General features: G+C 35.7%; 1 protein-coding gene across 1 annotated transcript in view; it reads left to right on the plus strand.

Moving 5' to 3' along the window:
* The window catches only part of CADM2 (cell adhesion molecule 2), a 370,128-nt gene that overhangs the window by 313,472 nt on the left and 42,173 nt on the right, over positions 1 to 14,483 (plus strand). The gene's annotated exons all lie outside the window — the stretch shown is intronic.

Raw genomic sequence — 14,483 nt, forward strand, 5'->3', positions numbered from 1 at the left:
ATACATTATTTTCTACATATCCCCAACCTAATGTGGTTGGGAGCTTGTTTTTAAACCAGAAACACTTATTGGGATTAGCTATTTTACTGGCTTTTCCTAACCATCTTGTTTTAGTGGATCAATAAACAAGTCTTAAAGCAAGATAAAGTATTCCTGTTTGATTACCAATGAAAAGCCTATGCCTACACCTCTTGATCATTTTAACGAGTTTAGCAAATTTCTCTCTCATCCCCTTCCTAGCTTGGAAAACCTCATCTTATTATTGGAAGTACTAAATGATACATTCATCAGTGTGTCTATAATTGCCTTGTCTTCTGTAAACTATTTCTCCAAATTTTATTTATGGTCAAGTTGGTCACTTTCATATCTTTGGGCAGTGTGCCTTTAAAATAAAAATGTTTTGTTTAAATTACATCTGAAGTTTTCAGTGTTCAAAGCAAAGGAATATCACCTATAAAGTTAAGTCTATAATATGCACAAAAGACAGAGCAACAGAAGCATAATTACTTGAATGCAGAATTAATTTGAGTCTCCATAATGAACTCCCAGTGAAAGCTATTTGTATTATTTGCAAAAGTATAGCTTAATGTTTATTAGAACCATGAACTTTAACACTTCTTTGATCATTTGTCCATAATATATAACCTGTGGAACATAATTATGAGAGAGAAGTGTTTGGAAGTTATATATAATGAGAAATATCTATTTCTTTCTTGTTTTAATACCTTTCCCTGAGCTACTACTGGTCAGGAATCAATGTTTTTTTTAATTGAGAAAAGGATATGTGACTATAGTAAATGTAAATGCACCCAATTCCAGGGCACACAGCTATTTAAAACAAATGTTAATTGATATAAGGGGAGATATGTGCTCCAATACAATAATAATGGGGGATTTCAACACCCTACTTTCATCAATGGACAGATTAACTAGACAAAGCCAGCAAAAAGACATTTAAGCCATACTATTTATTAAATGGATCTAATTGATATCTACAGAATATTTCAGCTGCAGAATAAATAGTTTTTCATCAATGCATGTAATTTTCTCTAGAAATAGGCCATATAGTAGGTCATAAAATAAGTCTCAACAAACAAAAAAAAATGAAATAGTATCATCTATCTTTTTCTGACCACAATGGAATGAAAGTGGAAATTAAAAATGTAAGAAAGTCCAGTAAATATGCAAACACATGGAGACTGAACATGCTCCTTAATGAGCAGTGGCTCACAGACAAAACCAAAAGGGGAATAAAAAAAATCCTAGAAATGGGGGCTGGAGCTGTGGCATAGTAGGTTAAAGCCCTTCCCTAAGCACTGGCATCCCATATGGGTGCCGGTTCTAGTCCCAGCTGCTCCTCTTCGGTCACTTGGATTAACCGAGTGAGCCACGGCACTGGCCCAAGGATGTTAAGAAAAAGCTACCCTAATACATTTTTGTTGGAAATGTAAACTAGAACAACCATTATAGAAGACAATATGGAAATTCCTTATAAATCTGAAAATAGATCTACTGTATAACCCAGCCATTCCACTTTTGAGAACTTACCCAAATGAAATAGAATCAGCATATGAAAGAGTTAACTGTGTCACATGTTCAAGCAGATCAATTCACAATAGCTAATATATGGAATCAACCCACATGTCCATAAAATGATGACTGGATAAAGAAAATGTATATTTTATATATATACACATATATATACACCATATATACATATATAATCACATATATGTATAATTAACTATATATATATATATATACACACACACATATACAGGATCATTATGCTTAGTGAAATAAACCAGTCCCCAAAAGACAAATAGTATGTTTTCTCTGGTTTTTGGTAACTAACATACAGAGTACTAAAAAAATAAAAGTACATGAGTGAAATTGACATCTTGAGATTTGATTATTGTTTCTAGCCTTTGTCTACACTCCTGAAAAACAGTGGTTTTTTACTTACTAGTTATTGAATTCTTTGTTTAGTGGAGGATTAAACTTGTGATTATAAAGTAAATTGAAAATATGTCGGGGCCACATCCGTGGCGCAGTGGGTTGATTCTCCACCTGTGGTGCTGGCATCCCATATAGGCACCGGTTCTAGTCCTGGCTGTCCCTCTTATGGTCCAGCTCTCTGCTGTGGCCTGGGAAGCAGTGGAGGATGGCCCAAGTGCTTGGGCCCCTGCACCCGCATGGAAGACCAGGAAGAGGCTCCTGGTTCCTGGCTTCGGATCGGCACAGCTCTGGCCATTTTGGCCATCTGGGGAGTGAACCAACGAAGGGAAGACCTTTCTCTCTGTCTCTCTCATTGTCTGTGACTCTACCTCTCAAATAAATAAATAAAATCTTTAAAAAATAAAAAAAATAAAAAATAAAGAAAATATGTCATAGAAAAAAATAAAAGAAAATAAAGAATTGGAAGAGGGAGGTAGGGGGAAGGGAAGGGAGGGTGGGATGTAACATTATGGTCTTGAATCTGGATGTATGAAATACATGAATTCTGTTTCCTTTATATAAATAAACACATTTTTTTGAATTTTTAAAAAGAATAACATTAATAGTGTAAGAAGATCCCAAATAAATTAATTATTTCTCTTTCTAAATGGTCAATTTTAAAGTTAGTAAATTGAATTTTTACCCCATTATTATTTAAGATTAGATATCACAGATGTAATTGTGTGATTGTGTTATACTGATGTAAAATGGAAACATAGTGAGGGTTTCACATTCCTTACATTCCTTGTTCTTTGCTTTTCATTCAAAATGAATCCCCTTTGCCATTAGCAGATTCAATGAACATGCCTTCAAAAAATCAAGATGACTTGGGAGCAAAACTTTAGAATAGTCAACAAATTCTGTGGTTAATCTTCATTTTAGTCAGTAGGAAATTATTTCAATAAACTCAGTGAAGTCAGCCTCTTAGAAGAAGCAACGTATCATTATCTATTCATCCTGTACATCTTTTTTCTGTAAACCTTTATTTGAACCTTTGTTTTCCACTGACTATTCAGCATGTTAAGCAGCATTCAAGGTTTAAAACTACTTGACTTAAAAGAGGAACAAGAAGAGAATGTTAATGGGGAGCTTTTTTTAATAGCATGATCTATCAGAGGTAGACAATGTTAGAATGCTTGGATGGAAAGGAGAACAGGCAAGACTGGAAACATAGCTGGATGTGACATATTCATTTCATAATCCACATGAAAACTTCTGCTTTCAGACCATGATAAAACAAAGCTGTGGGGTATATTTTATTGTTTTTGTAGCTAAATTTCTAAGTTAGGAGATTTCATTTTTACTGTCTCTGGGAACATGGGGAATAGGGCTTCAATATTCTGTTGGATTTGTTAATTAAGGAAAGGGCAGTAAAAGTCTATAAACAGAATATTACACAGTTAATTTAACTAAAATTAAACAAACAGAATAATGAAAGATAAATCATCATATACTAATTTATGTACTTATTGATTAAATAAGTAGTTTTTCTATGGATAAGGAAGGAGTAAATTATAAGAAATTGTACAGGTCCCACTTAAAAATTTAGGATTTATCAGGAATGCTATGAGGAAAAAATTAAGTCAAATCATGAAAGTTTCTATTAAGGTTATGAAACAATACTCTAACATGGTCTGATGAATGGAAGATTGAGAAATAATGGAATGACAAGAAACCATTGAAGAAACTGACATGAGAACTTGAAGAAAGGCTGTAGCCAAAGACATGGAGAATGCTGTTAAAATATTTGGGGAAGTAAACTTTCTTTTTTAATCAAGGATAAAGCCAGGGGCCAGGAACTCAGTTAAGGTCTCTCATTTGATAATAAAGATACAAGAACTTGAACCACTACCTGTTGCCTTCCAGCGTGCACATTAGCATAAAGCTATAATTAAGAGCAGAGCCAGAATGTGAAACCCTGCTCAAACATGGAATATGGGCATCCCTGGAAAAATCTTAACCATTAGGCCAAATGCAAGCTCTATGTGTAGCATGTGAATAGGATTGCAGCAGTCAAGTAAAGATGTATAATTAATAACCAGAACATAGCCATAGGGCATATTATCTTTCAAAAATACATTTTTTTGTTTTTTTTTAAGCCATAGAGGAGACATATAACTTTACTAGAATGTATAAATTCAGAGTGCTGAAGTCTGTATGTGGTTATTAAAAATACATGTAAGAAAGCACCCAAGGCTCATGCTGAGGAATGTGATGGAGTAAATGTGTGGCCAGATGTTGAAATGACAGCCAAGAGAAAGAAGTGTTACATGAATGTAGGGTCAGATAATCTTGGGTATTAAATGAAGATAAATGGTACAGAGCAGCCACATGTGGAAACATATGAAAAGTGTTTATTTAATTTTCATATTGGAAACATTTGATGTTTATAAAAAGTAAGTTTAATGAAATGATTGAATTCAAGTCAGAATGCAAGAATTGAGACGTGAATGACAATTAAAATGCAGAAATCTGGCCCAGTTTGTTATTTCAAGAATGAGAAGAAGAAAGATATAAAGTGGACAGAGGGCAACAAAAACTGAATTCATGTTCTTGGAGGATGATATAAACTTACCAATCTTTATGCAGTGTGAAAACAAAAGACAAGGATGATATGTACTAGATATGCAAGGATTTCTCTAAGACCTGAAGGAGAGGAGTGGAGAGAATGAGAGGAAGAAGGAACTTGATGGACAAGAAATAGTAAATGCAAAAAGTAAATCCTGAAGGAAGAATGACCTTAGCCTGCCCCAAATCTCTGAAAACATGTCACTGAGTCCAGAATGCATGTTGTCAAGAAAATAATATGAAAGTATATTGATAACTAATTGGATTACTTCCTGCAAGACCTTGAATAATTTAGCATGTGAGCTTTTATCTAAAAGTTCTTGCAGAAAAGATATATTGATGATAGATGATAAATAAATACATAGATAATAGGTGGACAGAGATAAATAGAACCTAATTGTATTTTGTTTAGATTTATTTATTTGAAAAGCAGAGTTACAAAAAACCTAATTGGTTTTGAGTACAATAACATTAAAATTACACATTTAGTTAAAAGTATAATTAGGTAATTCTGGTGACAGGGTAGCAAATGTAATAGATAGGCAAGAGCAAATAGCGGGACAAGTTTAGTTACTGAAGTATCTGGTGGGAGACAATAATGGTTTCCATTAGGTTGTTAGAATTGCACACACAAAAGAACAATAAATTTTCATATGCAAGATCTACAACTTGCCCAGTTATCTAGTTAGAAGGATTGACAAACAAGACGATATCACAAGTTTTTGTTTCACCAAACTTTATGGATAGCAATATGTACTACTGAGAGATGAAAGACTGTAGTTTAAGTAAAATTATGAGTTTTTTTACACATTGATTTTGTTGTGAATTTGAAATCTGCAAGTGGAAACTTAGATTGAATAAATAGTTCAGACTAATTACTAGTGGGTAAAAGTGGGTGAAACTAAGCCTAGCATCATGCAGGAAAAGCACATGATAAAACAAGTCTTCAGCTGAAGTTAGAGCTTATGAACTTGCAGTGGTGTGTACATTTATGAATTTTTATGATTATTTTCAGAGTTTATTATATCTTATTATTTTTATGATTATTTCAGAGTTATAACCAACTTCTTTGAGAAGAACCAGCATTATGATTAGGAAAGTATAGTTGGAGGAGGGAATCCAAGACTCCATGAGTGATGGATTCTAATGTACAAAGGAGGATGAGATACTGGACAAAAATAGATGAACCCAATGAATGAAGCAAGTGTGAGAGGAAAGGTACATGAAGATAAAAGGCTAAGAGTTTATCATCAGATAAAGGAATATTAGAATTAAAAAGTCTTTTGTTTGACAGAGTGTCTTGGCTTTGCATGCCTAAAATACTCTCATGGGCTCTTGAGCCAGATCCGAATGCCTTAAGGGCTGATTCTGAAGCCAGAGTGCTATTTAGGACATCTGCTATTCTATGGGTCTGCTGTGTCTCCCGCTTCCCATGTTGAATAGTTCTCTCCCTTTTTGATTCTATCGGTTAGTATTAGCAGACACTATCTTGTTTGTGTGATCCCTTTCACTCTTAGACCTATCAGTGTGATCAATAGTGAACTGAAGATGATCACTTTGACTAGTGAGATGGCATTGGTACATGCCACCTTGATGGGATTGAATTGGAATCCCCTGGCACGTTTCTAACTCCACCATTTGGGGCAAGTCCAATTGAGCATGTCCTAAATTGTACATCTCCTCCTTCTCTTTTTCCCACTCTTATATTTAACAAGGATCACTTTTCAGTTAAAATTTAAACTGAGAATAATTGTGTGTTAATTACAGAGTTCAACCACCAGAACAAAAAAAATACTTGGGATTCAGAGAATAGCTATATATTTAGCCAATACAACAGCTGTAAAATCAAAGGAGTTAATAAAAGCAATTAGATAATGGTTAGGCTATAACTTAATATTACATAATTTGTAGGATACATAAGCTTCTAGCTTTGGAAGTCACTGGTCTGTAGGTGAAGACATTTAGTTGTAGTTGTCTCCTAGGGATATTGGAATTCTCTAGAGTGTTTATAGGACTTCACTGATAGAAGAAAATGAAGACACTGATAGTAAAAAAATGGTCAACGTAATTGAAAAAATGTACATTGATTTTATACAGATATAAGTTTATGGACAAGGGGAGAAAAAGCTAAGATATTTATAGGCCTTGTATTTCTTCTTGATGTCACCTGAAGTAATTAATAATCCAATGAATATGGATTCAAAGTGGGGAGCTGTGAGAACACATTCTCACTTAATCTGAGTTTAGCTGGTGAACCACCAATACCATTTCACAGCTTGCACCTTTCAAATTATTTAAGTTTGGAGTCTACAGAATCAAGGCTACTCTTTGTTTTGAATCTGAATTAACATGGAAAATTCTTATTCTTTGAGCTTTCCTTTCATGTATGCCATTCTGATGGTGCTTTATTTGATAACACACTGTATCTACAGAGTAGAAAATTATACTAGCCTCATGCTTTTCTTAACCATCACAGTTCTATTGTGCCTCCCTGAGGTGAGACAGAAGTCTCCCTGATTCAAGTCCAGTTGTTTTTGAAAAACCTCACTCTATTCGAACATCATCCTACAGGGCTACACTCTCTTTAAGCCTTTGCAGCAGATTCACCTGAGAAGCTTCCTAAAATCAAATCTCCTTAGCTTTAATCTTAATGCTACCCCTAGAGATTCTGATACATAGATTTAAGATTGACTTATCGAGTCTGATTTTTAAAGTTGTTTAGAATAGAAAGGTTTGGAAACTATTGGCTCTAAGTTGGCTCATAAGAACAATATTTTAAAGTTCTGGTTCATTTTTTAAAATTTATTCTAAGAGTTTAGCTTTCCATGAACTTTTCTGGATATTTAGTTCTACATGCTAAAACAAGCCTTCCAGACACCAATTATTGTACTATTTGCAATATAATTCTTTAGTGTGAGGAAAATCTTTAGATCAATAGAATATTTCATCTATTTATCCTTCCTCTGTATCTCAGTCCAATGTGGAAAGGAAACCCTTCTTCCTCTTTAAGGGTGTTCATTCAATGAACAGCATTAAAAAAACGTCATTCTACTTGGCAGAGGGCAGGCACATTTATTCCTCAATTTAATAAAGATGATGTCATCCCATTCTAAGCAAAATGGCAAATGTGGGGTAGAGTCTCTTGTAGTGAATTAAAAATATTGGAATTTGCTGGCCTTAAGGGATCCTCGGCTGTGAAGAATACCTACTGTGTGCAAGCAGCATCCACTTAACCTGTTATACATTGTCCCCATGGGACTTGGGGCACAAGGGGAACTGAGGCAATCTGACACTCATGTCAGTTTCTGTACAGTAATAAATTCCTTTCATCTCTAATCCAAGAGCCTCAAACCCTCTGTTGCAGCTACAAAACCGTGTGAGGTTACCTTGGCTTGCAAGCAGAGCAAAATCTCCAACTATTCACTTAACACAGCAATAATCAAAAAATTAAGGACACTTACTTCATAGAACTGCCATGATTAACATTGCTATGAATCTAAGGAGAGAATAAAATGTTTAGAATAATGCCTGTTTGTTATACATGGAGTAATCTAAAAAATAATGCCTGCTATATGTGGAATTACATCATAAATGGAGTAATTAGGTATAAAACTGGCATTCCTAGCTATAGAAACACCTCTACTCACTACATCACTCGTAGATACAGATACACAGCATAAACACCCTACAATTGCATACCCTACATAATGAATCCCTGCTTACAACTCTTTGTCACACTAAATTAGACACAAACTCAAATGACTACTGGGATCATTCAGATAAAGTAAATTAGTAGGAACTATGACAAAGTGGAGAGAAAAGTTTTTGTTTTTTTCCAGAAGAGAGCAGCCTGAAGCATTTCCTGCTGATTATTGCCATGTAGAAAAACCATAGACACAGTGTTGCCAAATTATTTGATTTTAAAAGGGAATCCATAATGTTACAACATGAATTTTTAAAGTTAAATATACTTTCATATGTATTTTGAGCCCATAGCTCAAAATAAAATAAGTCTCTGGATGAATGCACACCATACACCCTCTGCTGTATCAAGAATGATAAGGAAATTCTCTTTTAACTGTACCTCTGAGAAAACAAGACAGTAACTGGTGGATGCTGGATTGATGGAAGAGAATGATCTTGCAAAAACCACAGCGAAATGAAAAAGAAAACCAAAAAGAGTTTATATCATTGATTTTGATACATCAAAGTAAATAAGATGACAGAAACACTGGCATGAGAGCTAAACCTTGATATTCATATGGTACTTATTTTGTCTCACTGCAAACACCGAAACTCCAGATGCATAAGGTAATGGCGTCATTGGAAGGAATTTATTGCAATCTGATGTTGAAATCCTGAACTCTCACTCTTCCTGTGGTGGTCAACAAATGTCTGGGTTTTCCTTTAAAAAGTTTAAATGATTATGCAGGGAGGGAGAGAAGAAGGAAGAAGGGAGAGAGAGAGAGAGAGAGAGAGAGACATTTCCATCCACTGGTTCACTGGCTCACTGTTTTCAATGGCCTACAAAACTCAAGGCTGAGTCAGGTGGAAGCCAAAAACTCTCTATGGGTCTCCTATGTGGGTGCCAGGGCTCAGAGCTTGAGCCCTCATCTGCTACCTCCCAGGAACATTATCAGGGAGCTAGATTGGAAGTGGAGGCGGAGGCAGGACTCACCTCAGGCATTCCTGTATAGGATGCGAGTGTCCCAATTGAAGGCTTAATCTGCTGCACCACAACCCAAACTCAAAAGTTTTAATCAGCCACACTACTCTTGTGAGCTCACTATGAAGCCACGGATTACCTTAGCTCACAAAGAAGACACTAGATTGTAACAGTGTGCCATCTTCCTGTGTACGGAGACAGAAAGCTAGAATGAATGTCACGCTTCCTCTAGAACTAAGCTTTCGAAATTGCCTTTGAGGGGAGTCTTTAAGTGAATTCTGTCCTATTCATAAGACAGGCCTAGTCCAGTTCTTAACACAATGATAATAAATGTGGAGGAAAAATTATCCCTGCCGCAGGCTATTTCTGCAACAGCCACTTAACTTTCCTTCCTGATTCCAATTTATTTTTCTTCTCTGTTCTCCACAGAGCAGCTAGAGACAAGGCATTGAAATTCAAATATAAGCAAACCCCGTCAACATGTCACCATCACCTTTGCAGTGACTTCCGGTCCTAATCCCTTTATGTGGGCAGTCTCCTCTACACAGGAGCTGCCCTCTATGGATTAAGCGCTTGATGTACAGAAGGACTCTCCGTTTTCACTCGGAGTCCTGAGCTACATGCTTTCCTCTGCCAGAGATGTTCTTCCTCTCCCTGATTGACTCCTAAAAAACGCCGGAGTCAAACCTTTCTCCATGTATTATCAGCCCTTGGCTCCCGCATCCCTGCCGGAACGGTGGCATATTTATAGAAGGAGAGCTTCGGAGACTGTCACAAGTGCCTGCCACTTGGAGCTCTGCTTTTAATAACACGACTAATGCTTGGCTCAGTAACTAATGTTTGGTTTGGTCACAAATCATGTAATCGCCCAGGAATTATTTTACGACTTTACCTTTACACATTGTTTGGGAAACTAGCACAAGTTATTGAGTGACTGTGGGATGTTTCTCTGTCAGAGTCAGTTCCCGAACAGAGGTCAGCCAAAAGACTTGTCTTCACATAGAAATTCTTTCATCTCCGAGGACACAAATGTCCGCATGGCAGCAGGCATCAGAGGAGGGGGTGTGCATTTGGTAGTGCGTGTGTCATTACATCGCGTGAGCAACCTGCGCCGCACCTGCTGAAGTTGTGGGACAGCACTTGATCTGTTGACTGGTGTTATTTCTCCCAACAGTAGATGGCAATGAATGAGAATAGGATGAGATGTGGGGAATTCTCTCTCAAGTTTTCAGTCTTGAATTTCCTTTTCTATGAGCCCTTAAGCTGATATAAAACGCGAAGGTCTGCTGGAGGTTCAGGACGTAGTTGAAGTCATAACTCCGGTGTTTTGAGGATAGATATTTCTTTACTGTCATCTCACTGCAGCCCTATGTCTTGCTAATTTGAGAATATGAGTATGCATCTGGGCTCTGGTCCTCCTGTCATCCTTCTCTCTCCATTCCCCATGAATCTTATTTTGAGATGATTCCCTAGGGGTAGGCTGAACTCAATTCCTTTCCAGATTCTAGGAATTTAACGGTGGTTATTTAGATTTTTACTTAAAATTAAAATGGATTTAGAGAGACTTATCAAGATCCATATAACCCAACTTACAGCAATAGCAAAATAACATGAAGTGCAAATAATAGCACTACCAGCAGTTAAGTGAAGCTACACTTGGGCAAATAAATAGTAAGAACCACAGAATAAAACGATATTGTTAAGTGTGCATAGGTTGCTCTTGACATGTGTACAGATTCTATGCACTGTAACCTTTCAGCGGCCAAAGAAAAGAAAGAAATGTAGCTGTGCTGTTTCAACTGCGGGATGCCTTGCCTGGCTGTTCTATTGCACCAGGCTATCTAGTGTCAGGTTTACTTCTTTTTGCCAAATCCACACTAGTATTTTGTGGAGCAAATGGACCTTTAATGAGAAGGGTTTTTCTTGAATGCAATAATAAAGTAGGATTTTTCAGATTATCAAACAGTTGCTGATTATTTGAACCTTTCCAGCTTAACATGCCCCTAAAAAGTATAATATTATCAAGCCCAGTGGAGTGTTTAAATCAGTACAAAGAATTTTTGCTCATCTAAGACATTCGATTTTACATGAACAATGTATTTTTTAATCAAACATCTGCAGATTAATCTCAAACAGACCAAGACTGAAGCGAAGAAGAAAGTGTGCACAGTAGCTCAAGTAATTAAAAGCAGATTTTGCTAACACAGCAAAGTGTTTCATAATTTTGGGATCTCTAGCTTTATCAGATTAAATTTCAGTTAACCATTCATAAGCATGCTTTATAAGATAACCTTGGATTTCAGAATCACTTCGGTTTTCCAAAATTGAGTGTTATTGTATAGCATAGTATACCAAAATGTAAGAGTCAGCGTCTTTCCTAATCAGAGGAAATCTTACTGTATAACCTAGGAATTACATATACACTCATTTACATCTTCAAACCTGTAGCATGAAACAAATTGGTTGATAGCTTAAACACATATGTATTCAAATGAAAGAAAAACATGGCAGCAAATATTTAGTTCATTTATGCTTAGATTCTGCATGTATCTTATGAGATTTAGGATCAATTTGCTATTTATGTACTTTTGAAGATGAAATTTAAACTCTCATCATTATATTCCACTTGCATAAATGTAAACAAAACCGCCAAGTGTATGTTGCCTAATTCAACACTGGAATGAGATGGAAGTACAAATTTTTTTCTTAATCAAGTTCTACAAGGCAAAATAAATAGGTTTAAAATCTGTATCATATTAGGATAGAAGAAGTAAACAGAAGAAAATGATAATATGTAAACCTTGGTAGGCAGTTACTACCTCAATGTTTACAAACACCTGATAAATATACTTTCATTTTTATATTCAGTTACTAACAAGTGTCTTGGGTGACATGTTAGAATCTTTTTCTGTTCACCAATTTATCATTTAAAAGCTTCCTATATAATATGTAAGTATGAGAAAGTATGATACATGTTTTATCATTTTGCTGCTAAAATTATTTTCAGTTAGAGGTTAATGATGGATAAGGAAAAGATTCTGGTGAATGAGGGAGAAATATAATTAAGTAGCAACAGAGCAATGTGCCACCAGTTGTAACCCCCACCTCTTCATTCTTTCAAGCATAAGAAGGTAGCACAAGTTTTTTTAATCACAACCTGGCAAATTATCCTTCTCATCAGGAATACCAGGGTTCAGGGAGGTGGAAAACTTAAATTTACCCTTTCACTGCCTCCAAAAATAATTTTTAAAATCTTAACCTTTTGAGTTAAGTCTCTGGCATTTTATGACTATGTTGATGCTTAGTAAAATCATTATGTTTAATTTATGTTTAATAATGATTAATATATCTTTATTGTATAATCAAGATAAAATAGTCCAGTTGTCAAAAATGCTCTTTTTTAGAAAGAAAACAGAGATTACCAGAGACTTCAGTAAGCACTTAGACAAATTTAAACGCAAAAAAAAAAGATTTATTTAAAATTTTTCATGCATCTTTTTTGAAGAGAGAATCTTACAATGAGAATGGATAGAAAAGAATGAGGCTCATTTTTTTTCAAAGGAAGAAAATCATTTCATGAGAAAGAGCAGTCATTGTTTTCTACACATTGTATATCAAGCATTGTGCTTATTGTTATCATGGGCTCGAGGCCTACTGCAGTCCTGTAGAGTTAATGTGGGTTCATCCTACTCTAGGTTAGGTGTTAGTTCATATTGCTTAGACATGTTTTGTTAATTATTTACATGACAGTTCAAAATTCTTTTTGGATTTAAAAAAATAAAGCATTTTAGTTTGTCATAAACTATTTAGCAAGTACCATTAGACAAATGTTTTGTTCCATGTCTAAAACTGAAATTGGCCTTGGAAAAAAACTTAATTTAAATCCACCCACTTTACCTCCTTTCTGGAAAGAATTAATGTTATTTAATTACATTAATTTCCAGAGGAATATATTTATTTCTATCCTATCCTATTTTAGCTTAAAGTAGAGAATAAATTCATAAGCGTAGTTATGTTTGGCTTATGTAGTCTCAAACATGAGTTCTGTGAAATATTATCTTGTTACTGTCATTTACAAAACAAAACAAAACAAAAAATCATGGAAAACATCTTTATAGGGCCAAAATAAGGATCCCATTTAGGGTAAAATAAATGATGTGCTACTCAGTAAAAACATTTCTCATTTATAAATATTTGATTATACTGTATCTGGCATATTTCATTAGCACAATGCCCTCTAGTTTCAGTGATGTCAAGATCTCTTTCTTCTGGGAGATGAGGACTGAATACTATTCCATCGTATATATGTATCACAACATGACCTCATTTATATGTGTAATCTAAAATGCATGCATACACTAAAGTATTTTAAAAAGTTAATGGAAAATGTCCATTATCTTTCTATTCTTTATTTGAGAGGTACAGAGAGAAAGAGAGAAAGGGAAAGAAAGCAAACTCCCATCCTGTGATTCAGTTCCCCAGTCTTAGAACTGGGCAGGGGCCAAAGGTAATACCAGAATTTCCAGAAGTTCAGTGCAGATCTCCCTCACAGGTGGAAGGAGCTCAACTACTTGAGTCATTGTCTGCTGCTTCCCACAGTCAGATTGTCTTAAGGGGAAGTCAGAACCTGGGGTCAGGACTGAAACTCAAGAACTTACATTTGGGAAACAGGAATTATAACTGTCAGGTTAGGCTAAGTTCTTGCTCCCCATCTTTTCTTTTCTTTGTTTTTCTTTTCTTTTCTTTTCTTTTTTTTTAATTTGAGACACAGAGAGACTGAGAGAGTTATCACCTGTTACTTCACTCTCAAAATGCCTCCAACAACATCTAGGGCCCAAAACTGGGAGCTGATCACTTACCCAGGTCTCTCATGTGACAAGGACCCCAACAACTGAAGTCATCAGCGTTGCCTTCCTGGATCCACATCAGCAAGAAGCTGCAGTCGGGATCTGGAGCCAAGCATTGAATTCAGACACTGCAACGTGGGGTGTGGGAGTCTCAACAGACATCTTAATTGCTGCACTAAATGCTTCCTCTCATATCCATTGTATTTCAATTCCTTTTTTCCAGAAATTCTTGTTTTCTTTTTTAAGATTTATTTATTTGAAAGGCAGAGTTGCAGGGAGAGTGGGATACACACACACACAGAAAGAGAGAGAGAGAGAGAGAGAGAGAGAGAGAGAGATCTTCCATCTGATGATTCACTCTCCAAATAGCTACAAAAGCCAGGGCTGCACCAGGATGAAACCAG

Source organism: Lepus europaeus, chromosome 2 (assembly GCF_033115175.1).
Source record: "Lepus europaeus isolate LE1 chromosome 2, mLepTim1.pri, whole genome shotgun sequence".
Taxonomy (NCBI): Eukaryota; Metazoa; Chordata; class Mammalia; order Lagomorpha; family Leporidae; genus Lepus; species Lepus europaeus.